The sequence below is a fragment of the Lissotriton vulgaris genome, chromosome 5 (genome assembly GCF_964263255.1).
Source record: "Lissotriton vulgaris chromosome 5, aLisVul1.2, whole genome shotgun sequence".
Classification (NCBI taxonomy): domain Eukaryota; kingdom Metazoa; phylum Chordata; class Amphibia; order Caudata; family Salamandridae; genus Lissotriton; species Lissotriton vulgaris.
The window spans coordinates 67692177-67709667 of NC_141693.1; positions in this window are offsets into that span (position 1 = coordinate 67692177).

The following is a 17491-nucleotide window of genomic DNA, read 5'->3' on the forward strand; positions in this document are numbered from 1 at the left end:
GTACTAAGCACAAACCAAATCTCTTAGGAAAATACTTCAAGTGCACAATTAAAACAAGTGTCCGAGGACACGGAAAGTTTAGTGGTCTCGGGCGGACCCGATAAGGCAAGTCGGAAGCGAGGGACTCAGGACCCTAGAGTAAGGAGGCTATGCAGGCACCGAAATGCCGGAGTTACCTAGCCACGAGGGCTGCGGCTGCACAAGTCTTACAGGCGTCGGGGTCTTCGCTGACGAGCCAGGAGCCGGAAGAAAAGGAGTTGCTGGCCGGCGACCAGTGATGAATAGTTCGTAGAGATCCAAGCCTGGATCAGAGATCGATGATACCTGAAAGCAGAGGGGACCAAGTTCGTACTACTAGCCAGTAGTCAGAGGGTACCAGGAGGGCACCGGTTGGCCGTCACCTCGACCAGGTGAGTGGGCGACGCTAGGCTCTGCAGTCTCACGGACCGGGAGGCGTTGTCCGCGACCAGGATGGAGGTGCGAGCTGTCCCACGAAGGATGATGCTGTTGGCGTCGCTGGGCCCAGGATTGGGGCAACAAGCCTTGGCAGATCTCAGGGCCACGTGGTAGACCTAAGATGGCGTCTGTAGGAAGGGGGAGGCTCTAGTTGGCGCAGTGCAACACTAGCGACAAGCAGGGACTCTCTCTTCCTCGTCAGGGCTGAGGGTTACCTTCCAGACAACCTCTGCTTACCCTCTAGGTAGTGTGGCTTAAGCAGTCATAGGCTAATCTTTGGGGCACATAGGGTTAAACACTTGCAACAGTACACCTTTACAACCAACCCACCACACAACGAGACCAGACTGTATTCTGTAAAAATATATATCTTTATATAGATTTTAAGCAGGCTTGCGAATACAGTCAATATACTTTATGAAAACGGTTGCAGGTTACTCAATTCGGGTTACCACAGTTCTTATGCAGTTCTCTTGAGGCCCGTAGGCCGGTGTTACTCAAAGTTCTTGTGGAGCCGGCGGCTTCCAGGGGATCTGTCCCACGTCGCGTTGCCTTCCCGGGGTCGCTGATCGTTGCGGCTCTTCAGCCGAGCAGGTCACTGGTCATCCGGGGCAGCGGTGTTCTGTGGCGGCAGGGTCCTCTCCTCGTCGTCCGCTCCGACCCTGGAGGCGGCGGTTGTGCGGCGGTGACAAGTGGCAGTACGGTCCCCAAGTGCAGGACGTACCCAGCCAAATGTCGGTGCAGCTGTGGGCTCACAGCTGGGCTGTCGGGCAGGCTACCGACTTTGCGGAGTCTCGTAGGGCAACTGTCCGTCTTTGCAGGTGAGTGACTGCTCGCTATGCAGTCACCTCGTGAGCTCGGACCGGACGGGTCCTCCTTTGCTTTGCTCTCGGGCTCCCGGTGCAGTTGCGGTCACGGTGTTCGGGCCAGCGGCGGCTGGTCCTTACTTTGCTCCCGCTGTTGCTTTGGGCCCCGGTCACGGTGGTCGGGAGGTCGTTGCCTTGGAGGAGATTCCTTCGTCGGTGCTGCGGCGATGGTCAGCACCCGCAGTCGCTTTCTTCCAAGGGGGTAGCGTCCACTGGTCCTGGGACGCTGGTCAGGGGGCAAGTTCAGTTGCAAGCCCTTGGAGATCTCTTTAGCAGAGTTTGGCACAAGTAGAGCAAAAGTCTTTTCGTAGTCTTTTTGTCTTCCTCTCCTTCAGCAGCAAGGCACCAGACACAGGCAAGAGTCAGCACCCTTCCTTGTCTCTCACGGTCCTTCTCGTAGGGCAGAGTCCTTCTGTGGCCCAAACCGGATCTAATTTTCAAGGAGCAGGGCTCCTTCTTTTATAGGCCAATTCTTTTGTTCTCGCCGGCCAGGGGGGCCTTTGCATAGCCACTCTCAGTTCTGGAGTACCCCCGCGGGTGTACTCCGGCTTCTGCTTTCAGTGTGAGGGGCAGGCGCATCAGACGCCCCACAGGAGGTGGAGCCAGCATTGTCCGGACAGGGGTGGCCAGAGTACCTTGTTGATGGGGGCTTCGCCCTTCCTGGACCAGGTGCCGGCAGAGTCATCCGCCGCTCCCCAGGAGGGTGGAGCCAGCATTGTGGTGGCCGAGCACAGTGACAGTTCGAGTCAAGAGGCACTCCTACCTCCCACTAAGGTGTAATCTGCGCATTCACCACCTGTCATCCCTCCAGCCCTGTCACTCACACATCCCAGACAGTCAGATACACATACCAGCAGAGGCGGCTGAAATGGTTAAGCAAGCAAATGCTAACTTTCTAAAAGTAGCATTTGCAAACCCAGGATACTAAAATAAGCTTGACTACAAGAAATATCTTATCATCCTGAGTTCAGGCATACTAAACATGACTCGCTACCATGCTCCTTGAGCCTGCGGGGATTATAGGGTGTAATAATCCTCGCAGCTCAGTCTGGCCTAATGGAGCAGGTAGCCTTCAATAGTGAAATACGGTCTTCGTTGTAAGTCACTACTAGGACATGCCACGCACATCAGGGCTTGTCCTACCTTGCACCTACAACGCACCCTGCCCGCAGGCCTACCATAGGGGTGACTAATATGTAGTCAAGGGAAGGGTCGGTGCTGGCAAGTGGGGACACTTGCCCAGCTAGCGTGACAGTACGAGACCGCACGCGGGTTCTGCGGTCGCAGTTCCCAGACACATCTTTACGGCTGCTTCGGTGGGTGGCGCAACCAGCGCTGCAGGCCCACCAGCAGTATTGGCATCTACAAGCCCCGGCACTCTCTCGTGCACTTTACTAGGGACTAACAGTAAATCCAATGCACCAATCATGGATACCAATCGTATATACAATTTACAGTAGGGAGCACTTGCACTGCGGCACGGATCAGCCGTGGCGCAGTGCCCTGAGTATCGGAAAACCAGCAAAACATCGGAGGCACATCAGCAAAAAGTGGAAGGGAGACTCACGCCAAGGTGTCAGGTCTAACATGTGTCCCCTCCAGCTGAAATGTGGGGGGAACTACCCTTCCCCAGGGAGTTCCACATCACTAAGGCGGAAAAATCTGGACAGACCGTCAGCGTTGGCGTGATCGGTGCCAGGGCGGTGTTCCACCGTAAAGTCCATACTCTGTAGAGAAATGGACCACCTCAACAGTTTCGGGTTCTCACCCCTCATTTGCATCAACCATCTGAGGGGCCTGTGGTCCGTCTGAACTCGGAAGTGAGACCCAAACAAGTAGGGTCTTAGCTTCTTCAGCGCCCAGACCACAGCAAATGCTTCACGCTCTATTGCACTCCACCTACTTTCCCGTGGAAGTAACCTCCGACTTATGAAGGCTACGGGTTGGTCAAAGCCCTCCTCAGTCATCTGTGAAAGAACAGCCCCTACACCATGCTCTGAAGCGTCTGTTTGCACAATGAACTCCTTGGAGAAATCGGGGGCCAGGAGCACGGGCGCCGTGCACATGGCAGTCTTCAGGGTGTCGAAAGCCTTCTGACAGGTGTCAGTCCAAATCACATTCCTGGGCTGCTTTTTCGAAGTCAGCTCTGTCAAGGGGGTCACGATCGTGCCATAGCCCTTGACAAACCTCCTGTAGTACCCAGTGAGCCCCAGGAAGGCTCTCACTGCCGTCTGGGTCTTGGGGGGTTCCCAAGCCAGGATGGTTTCGATTTTGGGCTGCAAGGGGGCTACCTTGCCACTCCCAACTTGGTGTCCCAAGTACACCACTGAACCCTGCCCAATCTGGCACTTGCTTGCCTTGATTGTGAGGCCTGCTCTGCGCAGGGCCATCAACACTTCCCAGAGGTGTCGCAGGTGTTCGGGCCAGGTGCCGCTGAACACCGCGATGTCATCCAGGTAGGCGGCACTGAACTCGTCCAGTCCAGCCAACACCTGGTTGACCAATCTCTGAAAGGTGGCAGGGGCATTCTTCATTCCAAATGGCATAACCCGGAACTGGAAATGCCCATCTGGTGTAGAGAATGCCGACCTCTCCTTTGCCCCATCGGTCAAGGCGATCTGCCAGTACCCAGACGTTAAATCAAACGTACTGAGAAACCGGGCAGCCCCTAGCCGATCAATGAGCTCGTCAGCTCTGGGGATGGGGTGCGCGTCAGTCTTCGTGACTGAATTGAGTCCTCTGTAGTCCACACAGAACCGTAGTTCGGGTGTGGCTCCCGGCGCAGCAGCCTTCGGCACCAAGACCACGGGGAGACTCAACCACCCCGAGGGCAAGCATCTTGGAGACCTCCTCCTTGATGCAGGCCCGTACCCTGTCAGTTACCCTGTAAGCCTTATGCTTCACCGGTAAGCTGTCTCCAGTGTCCACATCATGGACGCACCAATCTGTGACACTCGGAACCAGGGAGAACAGGTCTGGAAACTGCCCCAGCAACTGGCGGCAGTCCTCCTGTTGTTCGGCGGTCAGGGAGGGTGAGAGGTTAACTCCATCCACTGACCCATCCTTCTCACAGGCCACCAAGAGGTCAGGAAGAGGCTCCGACTCCTCCTCCATTCCGTCATCGGTTGCCAACAACATGCCCACTTCGGACCTTCGCAAGTGGGGCTTGAGGCGGTTGACATGTAGGACCCGCAAAGGGTTCCTGGGCGTCTTCATGTCCACCAAGTATGTCACGGGGCTCTTGCGCTCCACAACCTCAAATGGTCCTGTCCACTTATCCTGAAGGGCACAGGGCTCCACTGGGGCCAGGACATACACCTCCTGTCCAGGCTGAAGCTCGACCAGAGTGGCATTCTGATCGTACCACCGCTTCATTTCCTCCTGGCTTGCTTCCAGATTTGCCTCGGCAAGTTGTCTGAAGCGTCTGGTTTGGTTTCTGAAGGCCAGCATGTAACTGTATACATTCTGGGGAGGTTTCCTGGGAGATTGCTCCCAGCCTTCCTTTACCAAACTCAGTGGTCCTCTCACGGGGTGACCGTACAGCAGCTCAAAGGGGCTGAACCCTAGGGACTTCTGTGGTACCTCGCGATATGCAAAAAGCAGGCATGGCAAGAGGACGTCCCACTTACGCCTCATCGGACCTTCCAGGCCCATGATCATGCCTTTGAGGGTTCGGTTGAATCTTTCAACCAACCCGTTACCTTGGGGATGGTAGGGTGTGGTGAACTTGTACGTTACGCCACACTCCTGCCAAAGGGACTTCATATATTTCGATATGAAATTGGTCCCCCTGTCGCTCACCACCTCTAGAGGGAATCCTACTCGTGAGAACATTCCCATCAGTGCACGCCCCACCACGGGGGCCGTCACTGTCCTCAGAGGGATGGCTTCAGGGTACCGGGTGGCATGGTCCACCAAGACCAGGATGAACCTGTTGCCCATGGCTGTCTTGGGGTCCAGAGGCCCAACGATGTCAATACCCACTCGCTGGAATGGCGTACCGACCACAGGGAAGGGTTGGAGGGGAGCCTTGTTCTTCCCTCCCGTCTTCCCACTTGCCTGGCAAGTCGGACAGGTTCTGCAATAAGCGTCTGAGCTTTTATGCATTTGGGGCCAGTAGAAGTGGGTGACAAGCCTGTCATAGGTCTTGTCCATCCCCAAATGTCCTGCTAAAGGCACATCATGAGCCAGACCCAGTAGGAAGGCTCTGAACTTCTGGGGTACCACCAGCACACGGGCTGACCCAGGTTCAGCAGCCTTAGGCTCCGAATACAGGAGGTCGTTCTCCCAGTACACGTAATGTGTTTTGGCCTGAACACCATTGGCCTGGTCTGCAGCCTGCTGCCGCATACCCATGAGAGAAGGGCATTCTTTCTGCTCCCTGCAGAATTCCTCCCTGGAGGGTCCTCCTTCTTGCTGCCAATGGGTCAGCTCAGGCAGGTCCCCCAGTTCGGCGATCTGTTCCCCCGTAGGCTCCAGGGCATCCCCCTCAAGGTCTGCCTCCTCCTGGACCGTAGGAACTTCAGGGGCCGGTTTCCCGCGCCCCCTGCGCCTTCTCCCTAAGGCCGGTTCCTGGGCCTCTCCATCAGGCCCCAGGACCTCTCGATCACCCCTACTGGCGGCCATCGACCGGGTGGTCACGCACGCCCAGTCAGGCAGACCCACCATCCGCAGGTGAGTCGTTTTCTCCACCTTTTCCCAAGGGGAGTGCTCCAAGTCGTTCCCTAGCAAACAGTCAACAGGCATGGTTTTTCTCACACAGACCTGCAGAGTACCAGAGACCCCCCCCCCCCACTCGAAGGGAACTTGAGCCATCGGACACTGACTCTCTGAATTATCAGCATTGATAACCCTACAGTAGGCATGGGGTACAACCTGCTCTTGAGACACCAGGTGCTGCCTCACTGCAGTCACACTGGCTCCTGTGTCTCTAAGAGCCTCGGCCTCCTTACCATTGATGATCACCACCTGCCCATATTTCTTAGTGTTAGAGGGCAGGTAGTTTGTAGGGATCTTCTCGCTGTCTCCTAACGAGACTAGGGTCATGTGAACGGGATCTCCACCCCCCGGGACCATCATTTCTTCTCCCAGGTGAACGCTAGTCACTTGTCGGGGCGGAGCACCAGTGGGTGCAGGTTTTCCAAATAGGCGACACTTGGGGTCACTGGAAATGTGCCCAGGCTCGCCACATTTGAAACAATTGAAGGGCCCCTTTGGAACAGGTTTACCTGTCGGGCCCCATTCTGCTTCGGGGGTGGGGGAGGCTGAGAACCCTGCTGCGGATTCCCTTGGGAACTACTTTGGGGGCCTTTTTGGAACCCTTTCTGTTTTCCCCCCTTGTCCCCCCCACTCTTCTGCTGGGGACCCTGCCCACTCTTGGCGGAATCTCCCACGGGACCCTTGTGGACCCTGGTGCTGAGCCAGCGGTCCGCCTCCTCAGCAAGCTTCCTCGGGTTGGACAGCTTGCTATCGATCAGGTGTTGGCGTAACTCAGGAAAACAGTGATCAGACAAGTGCTCCCATGCAATTAAATCAAAGAGACCTTGAAAATCATTAACTTTGCTACCTTTCACCCAACCATCCAGTGCTCTGCAAAAGTAAGTCACATACTCCACATACGTATTCCCAGGCCGCTTAGTACATCCCCTAAACTTCTGTCTATACATTTCAGGGGTAAGCCCGTACCTGTTTAATAAAGCTTCTTTCATGTGGGCATAGGATCTCTGATTCTCAACGGGCAAATCTAGCAAGGTATTTCTCCCTTCGCTAAGGAACCTTCCCCACAACCCCGCTCCCCAATCCTTGTCAGGGACCCGGTGGGAGGACATGGCTACCTCGTATGCCCTAAACCACTGTCCTATGTCATCCCCCTTAAAGAACTCCTTAACTACGTCCTTCGGGATGTGCACTCTTGACTCTACCTGCACTGGCGATGTGCTGCCACCAGAGGGAGGCCGATCCAAGTCTCTGTCCTTGAGACTTATCTCCCTCATTTTATTTCGTAGTCCATCTGGTGCTTTCGCTCTTCCAGCGCCATTCTTTTGGTTTCAAGCTCCAGCTGTATTTTCATTTCTGCCAACTTTCTCTCGTGATTCCGGGTTTCCTTCCTGTCTGCCAGCTCCTCTGGCGACAGGCCTTTACCAAAGCTGTGCTCGCTGTCTTGCCTCTCGAGATCGATCAGATCCCCAAGTGCATTCTGCTCCTCCGTCGCATTCTGCTCGGCGAGGACATCTTGCTCCTCCGGGGTTTTCCGGGACTCGATCCAGGCTTTCAGGGCCTTGGAGAGCTGGGTCTTGTTTTTGCAGCCAGCGTGCGGGACTTTGAGTTTCTTGCAAAAGAACTTCAGTTCGTCCCTGGAATATTTATCCACTTTGGTGGGGTCCCACTCCACCTCCAACACCTCGGAGGTCGTGGACTCCGCTCCATCCAGGCTCTTTGTGCCCGGCATGGTTTCTGCACTCGGAATCTTCTTTCGGCAAAATTCAAAAATCAAAGTCTGTGGCTAAGTAACTGGACCGTAATCCTTGTGTAGTGGTCAGAAGCTCAGGTATAGCTATCGCAAGTGTAAATTCGAAATCCTCACCGCTGCGTCCAATGTAGGAAGGGGGAGGCTCTAGTTGGCGCAGTGCAACACTAGCGACAAGCAGGGACTCTCTCTTCCTCGTCAGGGCTGAGGGTTACCTTCCAGACAACCTCTGCTTACCCTCTAGGTAGTGTGGCTTAAGCAGTCATAGGCTAATCTTTGGGGCACATAGGGTTAAACACTTGCAACAGTACACCTTTACAACCAACCCACCACACAACGAGACCAGACTGTATTCTGTAAAAATATATATCTTTATATAGATTTTAAGCAGGCTTGCGAATACAGTCAATATACTTTACGAAAACGGTTGCAGGTTACTCAATTCGGGTTACCACAGTTCTTATGCAGTTCTCTTGAGGCCCGTAGGCCGGTGTTACTCAAAGTTCTTGTGGAGCCGGCGGCTTCCAGGGGATCTGTCCCACGTCGCGTTGCCTTCCCGGGGTCGCTGATCGTTGCGGCTCTTCAGCCGAGCAGGTCACTGGTCATCCGGGGCAGCGGTGTTCTGTGGCGGCAGGGTCCTCTCCTCGTCGTCCGCTCCGACCCTGGAGGCGGCGGTTGTGCGGCGGTGACAAGTGGCAGTACGGTCCCCAAGTGCAGGACGTACCCAGCCAAATGTCGGTGCAGCTGTGGGCTCACAGCTGGGCTGTCGGGCAGGCTACCGACTTTGCGGAGTCTCGTAGGGCAACTGTCCGTCTTTGCAGGTGAGTGACTGCTCGCTATGCAGTCACCTCGTGAGCTCGGACCGGACGGGTCCTCCTTTGCTTTGCTCTCGGGCTCCCGGTGCAGTTGCGGTCACGGTGTTCGGGCCAGCGGCGGCTGGTCCTTACTTTGCTCCCGCTGTTGCTTTGGGCCCCGGTCACGGTGGTCGGGAGGTCGTTGCCTTGGAGGAGATTCCTTCGTCGGTGCTGCGGCGATGGTCAGCACCCGCAGTCGCTTTCTTCCAAGGGGGTAGCGTCCACTGGTCCTGGGACGCTGGTCAGGGGGCAAGTTCAGTTGCAAGCCCTTGGAGATCTCTTTAGCAGAGTTTGGCACAAGTAGAGCAAAAGTCTTTTCGTAGTCTTTTTGTCTTCCTCTCCTTCAGCAGCAAGGCACCAGACACAGGCAAGAGTCAGCACCCTTCCTTGTCTCTCACGGTCCTTCTCGTAGGGCAGAGTCCTTCTGTGGCCCAAACCGGATCTAATTTTCAAGGAGCAGGGCTCCTTCTTTTATAGGCCAATTCTTTTGTTCTCGCCGGCCAGGGGGGCCTTTGCATAGCCACTCTCAGTTCTGGAGTACCCCCGCGGGTGTACTCCGGCTTCTGCTTTCAGTGTGAGGGGCAGGCGCATCAGACGCCCCACAGGAGGTGGAGCCAGCATTGTCCGGACAGGGGTGGCCAGAGTACCTTGTTGATGGGGGCTTCGCCCTTCCTGGACCAGGTGCCGGCAGAGTCATCCGCCGCTCCCCAGGAGGGTGGAGCCAGCATTGTGGTGGCCGAGCACAGTGACAGTTCGAGTCAAGATTTCAAAACATGAAGTGCTACAAGGGACTTGTTTTAAATATGTTGACTCTTAGTTGGTAAGTGGTTTATCGAAATCCACCTATTTGTATCCTCAGGATATCCAATTCATTTTAAAAAACAACATTAAATGCAAGGAAGGGCAAATTAAGAAAAAGAGCTAGAGAAGGTGGATTTGTTCAAAAAACTTTACTTAGAAAAAATGAAAAGGGATGCAGACATAAATCAATTTAAGCAAAACGGTTATGAACTAAGAAAGACAATTAATTTCTCTATAATTCAAAACCAAAATATCAACTCCAAATGATACAGACAAACAACCCAGATTAACAATCAAATGTGGTTGTGAGGTGGTGTCAGATGACAGCCTTAAAGGAGATGATAATTAAATGTCGACGTTTCGGTCTCGATTGTATTCATCAGAAAGACCATCATCAGGACGATGTTTTGTTTCAATGCTTTGAGCAACTCCCTGTATTAAAAATAAATCAACTGTTATTATAAACATATTAAAAAGCTAACCAAATCCATAAGTTAAACCACCTAACACAGGCTCTTTTAGTATTTAGCCAAATGATTAAAAATTTCAACAGAAAGTATCTACCCCTTCCTGGTGATACCTTCCAACATTATAAAATTAAAACTACAGTCAATATGACTCAGTGCATCGTAAATCGGATTCATGGGTCAAGCAGCCTGGGTATATCATATTAAGCTGACCTTCGTAAATCATTACTTTTGAAGACGGTTGGTAATCCTTTTTATTGGAGAGAAATATAACAAAGAATACATGATGGGAACCATTCATCATATGTTCCTACATTAACATAAAAAACCTCTTTTTCTGCGAAATTGCACAGTTGATTATATTTTATATCAAATGCACTACTAATCGAGCTATTCATATTAACAGAACAACAATGTATCAGAAACATAATGATAACGGAGTTTAACGTAAAAAACATACTCTATACCTAGAAGGCATATTTATACTTGTGTTCAAACAGCAGATTAATGACATAGTACAAGCGAAAAACATTCGATTTTGTCAACTTAAATCCCATTCAACTGTCTCAGAGTCAAGCATTGGAATTACATTTAAAATATGTCATACCAGAGAAATTATTATTGGTAGGGGCCGCGTTAAAATTGCTCAGGCGGTCTGTCGAAAAAATCTAAAGAGAGACAAACGGGAACCCGATCAGTTTGTGTGAAAACAGATCAATGCAACTTTGAGTTTACGGTGAAAAGATTAATTTACCGTTACCTTATCACTGGGCAGACGTTAATGGAATAGTCCAGGTCAGCTAATGTACTGGTTTTATCTAGAACCGATAAAATTAATATTGGGGCATTAGAAACGTGTGGAAATGTTTCTTATCGCTAATTTAAATTGCTAAAAACATTGTTGTTGTAACAACAGCGAAAATTAACGCAGTTCTATGGATTCAAGCAGTGCAACTACACGAATACTGACTGAGCATAAAACATCTCGAGTCGATCTAGCAGGGACTTAAAAAGCTATGATGCGGTGCAAGGCAACGCGCCGGATTTCTTAATTATACTTACATTCTTAACAACTCCGGTAGCATCGTACGGTCAGCTTCGGTTTGTAGCAATACGCTGAATGAGCTGGTGACCGCGGATGTTTATACATGTCAACCCGGAAGTGGTTAGGATGCGTGAGAAATCGTTAATATGCTATCTCCACTAAAACAAATAACCTTAAAGAGGGGGGGCGACCTGAATGGTTCGAAGGTCAGTCTAGTTAAGGTCATATGTGTATAGATCAGTAAAATAAAGTAAAAAGCGAGTGTAAATCGCATTTAATATGAGCGCCATCTTGGGACTGGTAAAAATACCTAAAACTAAAGATGGACAATTCATGAGGGATAGGAGCCATCTTTGAATGGGAATGCAACTGAACCGATCAGAGGCAGAAGAAAAACTGGATTTAACGATGACAAAAACGATCACACAGAGTACATATTTGACCCTAGGCCAGCATACATTGTTACAACATTCCTACTTAGTCTAATGAGAAAATTTATATCAATTCAGGTTCTCTTGTTCATTTTCTTTTTAACTGAGGCATGCTAGTGCGTGCCATTCTGTGTATAAATTGAGACCCCTTTTAACCGAGTCGGCTAAACAAATCCAACGTTGTTCTTTTATAGTTAAAAGATGATCCACATTCGGTTGACGAATGTTGGGTTTAATGACTTCGACAACCCACCAATGAAAATCATTTTCGGTGTGGTTTGCAAGAGAGAAATGTTCCACGAGTGGGGCATTTTCCGTACGACAACGAATCCTTGATTGGTGTTGCAGGATTCTTTTTTTGATAGGTTGGGTTGTCTTGCCAAAATACCTCTTGCCACAAGGGCATTCTATGCAGTACACGACGTTGGTCGTATTGCAATTTGAAAAATTCCTCAGTTTGTAACACTTGTTGTTAAGCTCAAATTGCTTAATATTGGACGTTGTGTTACATGCCAGACAATGTTGGCATTTGTAATGTCCCTGTAAGGGGCTCAGTTGTCGCATATTGTCCACGAGAGAACAGTCTTTCTTATACTTATATGCATGGACTAAACGATCTCTGAGGTTTTTAGCTCTCTTAAAGGCAAAGAGTGGCTTCTCTGTCAATTCAGGTAAGTCAGAGAGCAAAGACCAGTTCTTGGAAATCACCTTTTTGATTGGGTTTGTGAAAGTACCAAAAGTTGTGACACACACTAACTTTGGTTCTGTAGTTTTGGTTTTCACTTGCAACAAAGATTCTCGATTATTATACCAGGCCCGTTTTAAAGCATGTTTCAAAAGCCTGTTGGGATAGCCACGGGCCAAAAGTTTCTGTTTAAGTATAGCTGCTTCCTTGAAATAGTCAGCTCTTCTTGAACAATTCCTACGAAGGCGTAAAAACTGCCCAAAGGGCAAACCATCCCGTAAGGCCTTAGGGTGGCAGCTATCATATTTTAGCAGCGTATTCTTGGCCGTAGGTTTGGTGAATAGGGTCGTGAACAAGGTGTTCTCTTCATTCACTTTAATGGTGATATCTAGGAAGTCTATGCTCGACTTATCAGAAACTAAAGTAAACTTAAGATTGGGGTTTTGTATGTTAATCCAATCGTGAAAATTCTTCAATTCAACCGAGGTTCCATGCCAGATGAAAAAAAATATCATCTATATAACGTAACCAACATCTAAGGTTGGTTACGAATGGGTTGTTTAAGCCATAGACAAATGTGTCTTCAAAGCTAGAAACATAAATGTTCGCTATATCGGGCGCGAAAACTGCGCCCATGGCTACTCCTTTTTGTTGCTGGAAGAAGGACTTCTTGTGAATGAAGAAATTTTCACAAAGAGGTATTCGCAGGCAGTCAATTATGAAGGCAGAGGGAACCTGATGTGGTCTTTCCCTACTTTCCAACAGTGAAAGTAAGATGTTTAACACTTCCTCCTGAGGGATGTTTGTGTATAAACTTTCGATGTCCATACTAACCAAAAGTTCATTTTCCTTATCAAAGTGAATGCCTTCCACTTTATTGATGACTGCCATAGTGTCCCTTATATAGTTCTCTTTCTCTGTGGCAAAAGGGCGGATAAAGAAATCTGCATATTGTGCCAGGGGCTTGAGGATAGAATTGCACCCTGACACAATAGGACGCCCCGGTGGACTGGTTATGTTTTTATGAATTTTTGGCAGTATGTATATTGCCGGTACTGTGGGAGCCTTGTTGATCAAAAAAGCTGCCTCCTTTTCACTAAGCCAGCCACTGTTAGCTCCTGTGGCTGATAAGTTTCTGATTTTTACTTCCAGTTGTGATGTTGGATTGCCTGGGAGTTTTTTGTAATTAGCCGTCACTGAAAGTTGTGATTCTAGTTCAGAGTTGTATGCTTTCTCATCCCAGAGCACTATCCCACCTCCTTTATCAGCAGGTTTTATGATGGTATCTGGGAGGGATTGTAGGTGTAACAAGGCTTGTTGTTGTGCCTTATTAAGATTGAAAGGAACCCATTTAGGATGTTTAAAAAGGTGTTCGATCTCAGTCATGACAACATTTTCAAATGTTATGATTTCTTTAGCAATAAGATTGTTGGTCGGGAAAAAGTTAGAAGCCGGGCGTAGCCCAGTTGCATCAGCCATTTGAATTGAGTCTCTATTCGCAAAAAAGTTTTTGAGACGCACTGTTCTGAAAAACTTATAAAGTTCTAGTTTGGTAGTGAACAGTTCATTTTTATAAGTGGGAACAAAAGATAATCCTTGGGAAAGAACAAAAGTTTCATCAGTGGAAAGGGAGTGGGAGGAAAGGTTAAATATGGGTACACTTACATTTTCTCCTACCACTCGTAGTACTGGTTTCGGGTCCGTCTGTACCCTGGGGTATAGTTGTTGCGGCCCCATCCTCTGCGTGATTGTCTCAATCCTCCTCGGACTGGTTGCCCTTGTCCTCTCTGGACCTGTCCTAAAAAAGGTTGCCTTGACGTAGATGGTTGTTCTTGTGCCCCTCTTTGTTGGTATTCAGGTCCCACCTCGTTTTCAGATTCTGAATCAGTTCCCGAAAAGGTGACCCTTTTCGGGTTGCCACGGAAAGAACCCTGCTGTTGTCCTTGTGATTGATAGAAATCCTTATTGCATTTTTAACCTTTCCTCCCACTCCCTTTCCACTGATGAAACTTTTGTTCTTTCCCAAGGATTATCTTTTGTTCCCACTTATAAAAATGAACTGTTCACTACCAAACTAGAACTTTATAAGTTTTTCAGAACAGTGCGTCTCAAAAACTTTTTTGCGAATAGAGACTCAATTCAAATGGCTGATGCAACTGGGCTACGCCCGGCTTCTAACTTTTTCCCGACCAACAATCTTATTGCTAAAGAAATCATAACATTTGAAAATGTTGTCATGACTGAGATCGAACACCTTTTTAAACATCCTAAATGGGTTCCTTTCAATCTTAATAAGGCACAACAACAAGCCTTGTTACACCTACAATCCCTCCCAGATACCATCATAAAACCTGCTGATAAAGGAGGTGGGATAGTGCTCTGGGATGAGAAAGCATACAACTCTGAACTAGAATCACAACTTTCAGTGACGGCTAATTACAAAAAACTCCCAGGCAATCCAACATCACAACTGGAAGTAAAAATCAGAAACTTATCAGCCACAGGAGCTAACAGTGGCTGGCTTAGTGAAAAGGAGGCAGCTTTTTTGATCAACAAGGCTCCCACAGTACCGGCAATATACATACTGCCAAAAATTCATAAAAACATAACCAGTCCACCGGGGCGTCCTATTGTGTCAGGGTGCAATTCTATCCTCAAGCCCCTGGCACAATATGCAGATTTCTTTATCCGCCCTTTTGCCACAGAGAAAGAGAACTATATAAGGGACACTATGGCAGTCATCAATAAAGTGGAAGGCATTCACTTTGATAAGGAAAATGAACTTTTGGTTAGTATGGACATCGAAAGTTTATACACAAACATCCCTCAGGAGGAAGTGTTAAACATCTTACTTTCACTGTTGGAAAGTAGGGAAAGACCACATCAGGTTCCCTCTGCCTTCATAATTGACTGCCTGCGAATACCTCTTTGTGAAAATTTCTTCATTCACAAGAAGTCCTTCTTCCAGCAACAAAAAGGAGTAGCCATGGGCGCAGTTTTCGCGCCCGATATAGCGAACATTTATGTTTCTAGCTTTGAAGACACATTTGTCTATGGCTTAAACAACCCATTCGTAACCAACCTTAGATGTTGGTTACGTTATATAGATGATATTTTTTTCATCTGGCATGGAACCTCGGTTGAATTGAAGAATTTTCACGATTGGATTAACATACAAAACCCCAATCTTAAGTTTACTTTAGTTTCTGATAAGTCGAGCATAGACTTCCTAGATATCACCATTAAAGTGAATGAAGAGAACACCTTGTTCACGACCCTATTCACCAAACCTACGGCCAAGAATACGCTGCTAAAATATGATAGCTGCCACCCTAAGGCCTTACGGGATGGTTTGCCCTTTGGGCAGTTTTTACGCCTTCGTAGGAATTGTTCAAGAAGAGCTGACTATTTCAAGGAAGCAGCTATACTTAAACAGAAACTTTTGGCCCGTGGCTATCCCAACAGGCTTTTGAAACATGCTTTAAAACGGGCCTGGTATAATAATCGAGAATCTTTGTTGCAAGTGAAAACCAAAACTACAGAACCAAAGTTAGTGTGTGTCACAACTTTTGGTACTTTCACAAACCCAATCAAAAAGGTGATTTCCAAGAACTGGTCTTTGCTCTCTGACTTACCTGAATTGACAGAGAAGCCACTCTTTGCCTTTAAGAGAGCTAAAAACCTCAGAGATCGTTTAGTCCATGCATATAAGTATAAGAAAGACTGTTCTCTCGTGGACAATATGCGACAACTGAGCCCCTTACAGGGACATTACAAATGCCAACATTGTCTGGCATGTAACACAACGTCCAATATTAAGCAATTTGAGCTTAACAACAAGTGTTACAAACTGAGGAATTTTTCAAATTGCAATACGACCAACGTCGTGTACTGCATAGAATGCCCTTGTGGCAAGAGGTATTTTGGCAAGACAACCCAACCTATCAAAAAAAGAATCCTGCAACACCAATCAAGGATTCGTTGTCGTACGGAAAATGCCCCACTCGTGGAACATTTCTCTCTTGCAAACCACACCGAAAATGATTTTCATTGGTGGGTTGTCGAAGTCATTAAACCCAACATTCGTCAACCGAATGTGGATCATCTTTTAACTATAAAAGAACAACGTTGGATTTGTTTAGCCGACTCGGTTAAAAGGGGTCTCAATTTATACACAGAATGGCACGCACTAGCATGCCTCAGTTAAAAAGAAAATGAACAAGAGAACCTGAATTGATATAAATTTTCTCATTAGACTAAGTAGGAATGTTGTAACAATGTATGCTGGCCTAGGGTCAAATATGTACTCTGTGTGATCGTTTTTGTCATCGTTAAATCCAGTTTTTCTTCTGCCTCTGATCGGTTCAGTTGCATTCCCATTCAAAGATGGCTCCTATCCCTCATGAATTGTCCATCTTTAGTTTTAGGTATTTTTACCAGTCCCAAGATGGCGCTCATATTAAATGCGATTTACACTCGCTTTTTACTTTATTTTACTGATCTATACACATATGACCTTAACTAGACTGACCTTCGAACCATTCAGGTCGCCCCCCCTCTTTAAGGTTATTTGTTTTAGTGGAGATAGCATATTAACGATTTCTCACGCATCCTAACCACTTCCGGGTTGACATGTATAAACATCCGCGGTCACCAGCTCATTCAGCGTATTGCTACAAACCGAAGCTGACCGTACGATGCTACCGGAGTTGTTAAGAATGTAAGTATAATTAAGAAATCCGGCGCGTTGCCTTGCACCGCATCATAGCTTTTTAAGTCCCTGCTAGATCGACTCGAGATGTTTTATGCTCAGTCAGTATTCGTGTAGTTGCACTGCTTGAATCCATAGAACTGCGTTAATTTTCGCTGTTGTTACAACAACAATGTTTTTAGCAATTTAAATTAGCGATAAGAAACATTTCCACACGTTTCTAATGCCCCAATATTAATTTTATCGGTTCTAGATAAAACCAGTACATTAGCTGACCTGGACTATTCCATTAACGTCTGCCCAGTGATAAGGTAACGGTAAATTAATCTTTTCACCGTAAACTCAAAGTTGCATTGATCTGTTTTCACACAAACTGATCGGGTTCCCGTTTGTCTCTCTTTAGATTTTTTCGACAGACCGCCTGAGCAATTTTAACGCGGCCCCTACCAATAATAATTTCTCTGGTATGACATATTTTAAATGTAATTCCAATGCTTGACTCTGAGACAGTTGAATGGGATTTAAGTTGACAAAATCGAATGTTTTTCGCTTGTACTATGTCATTAATCTGCTGTTTGAACACAAGTATAAATATGCCTTCTAGGTATAGAGTATGTTTTTTACGTTAAACTCCGTTATCATTATGTTTCTGATACATTGTTGTTCTGTTAATATGAATAGCTCGATTAGTAGTGCATTTGATATAAAA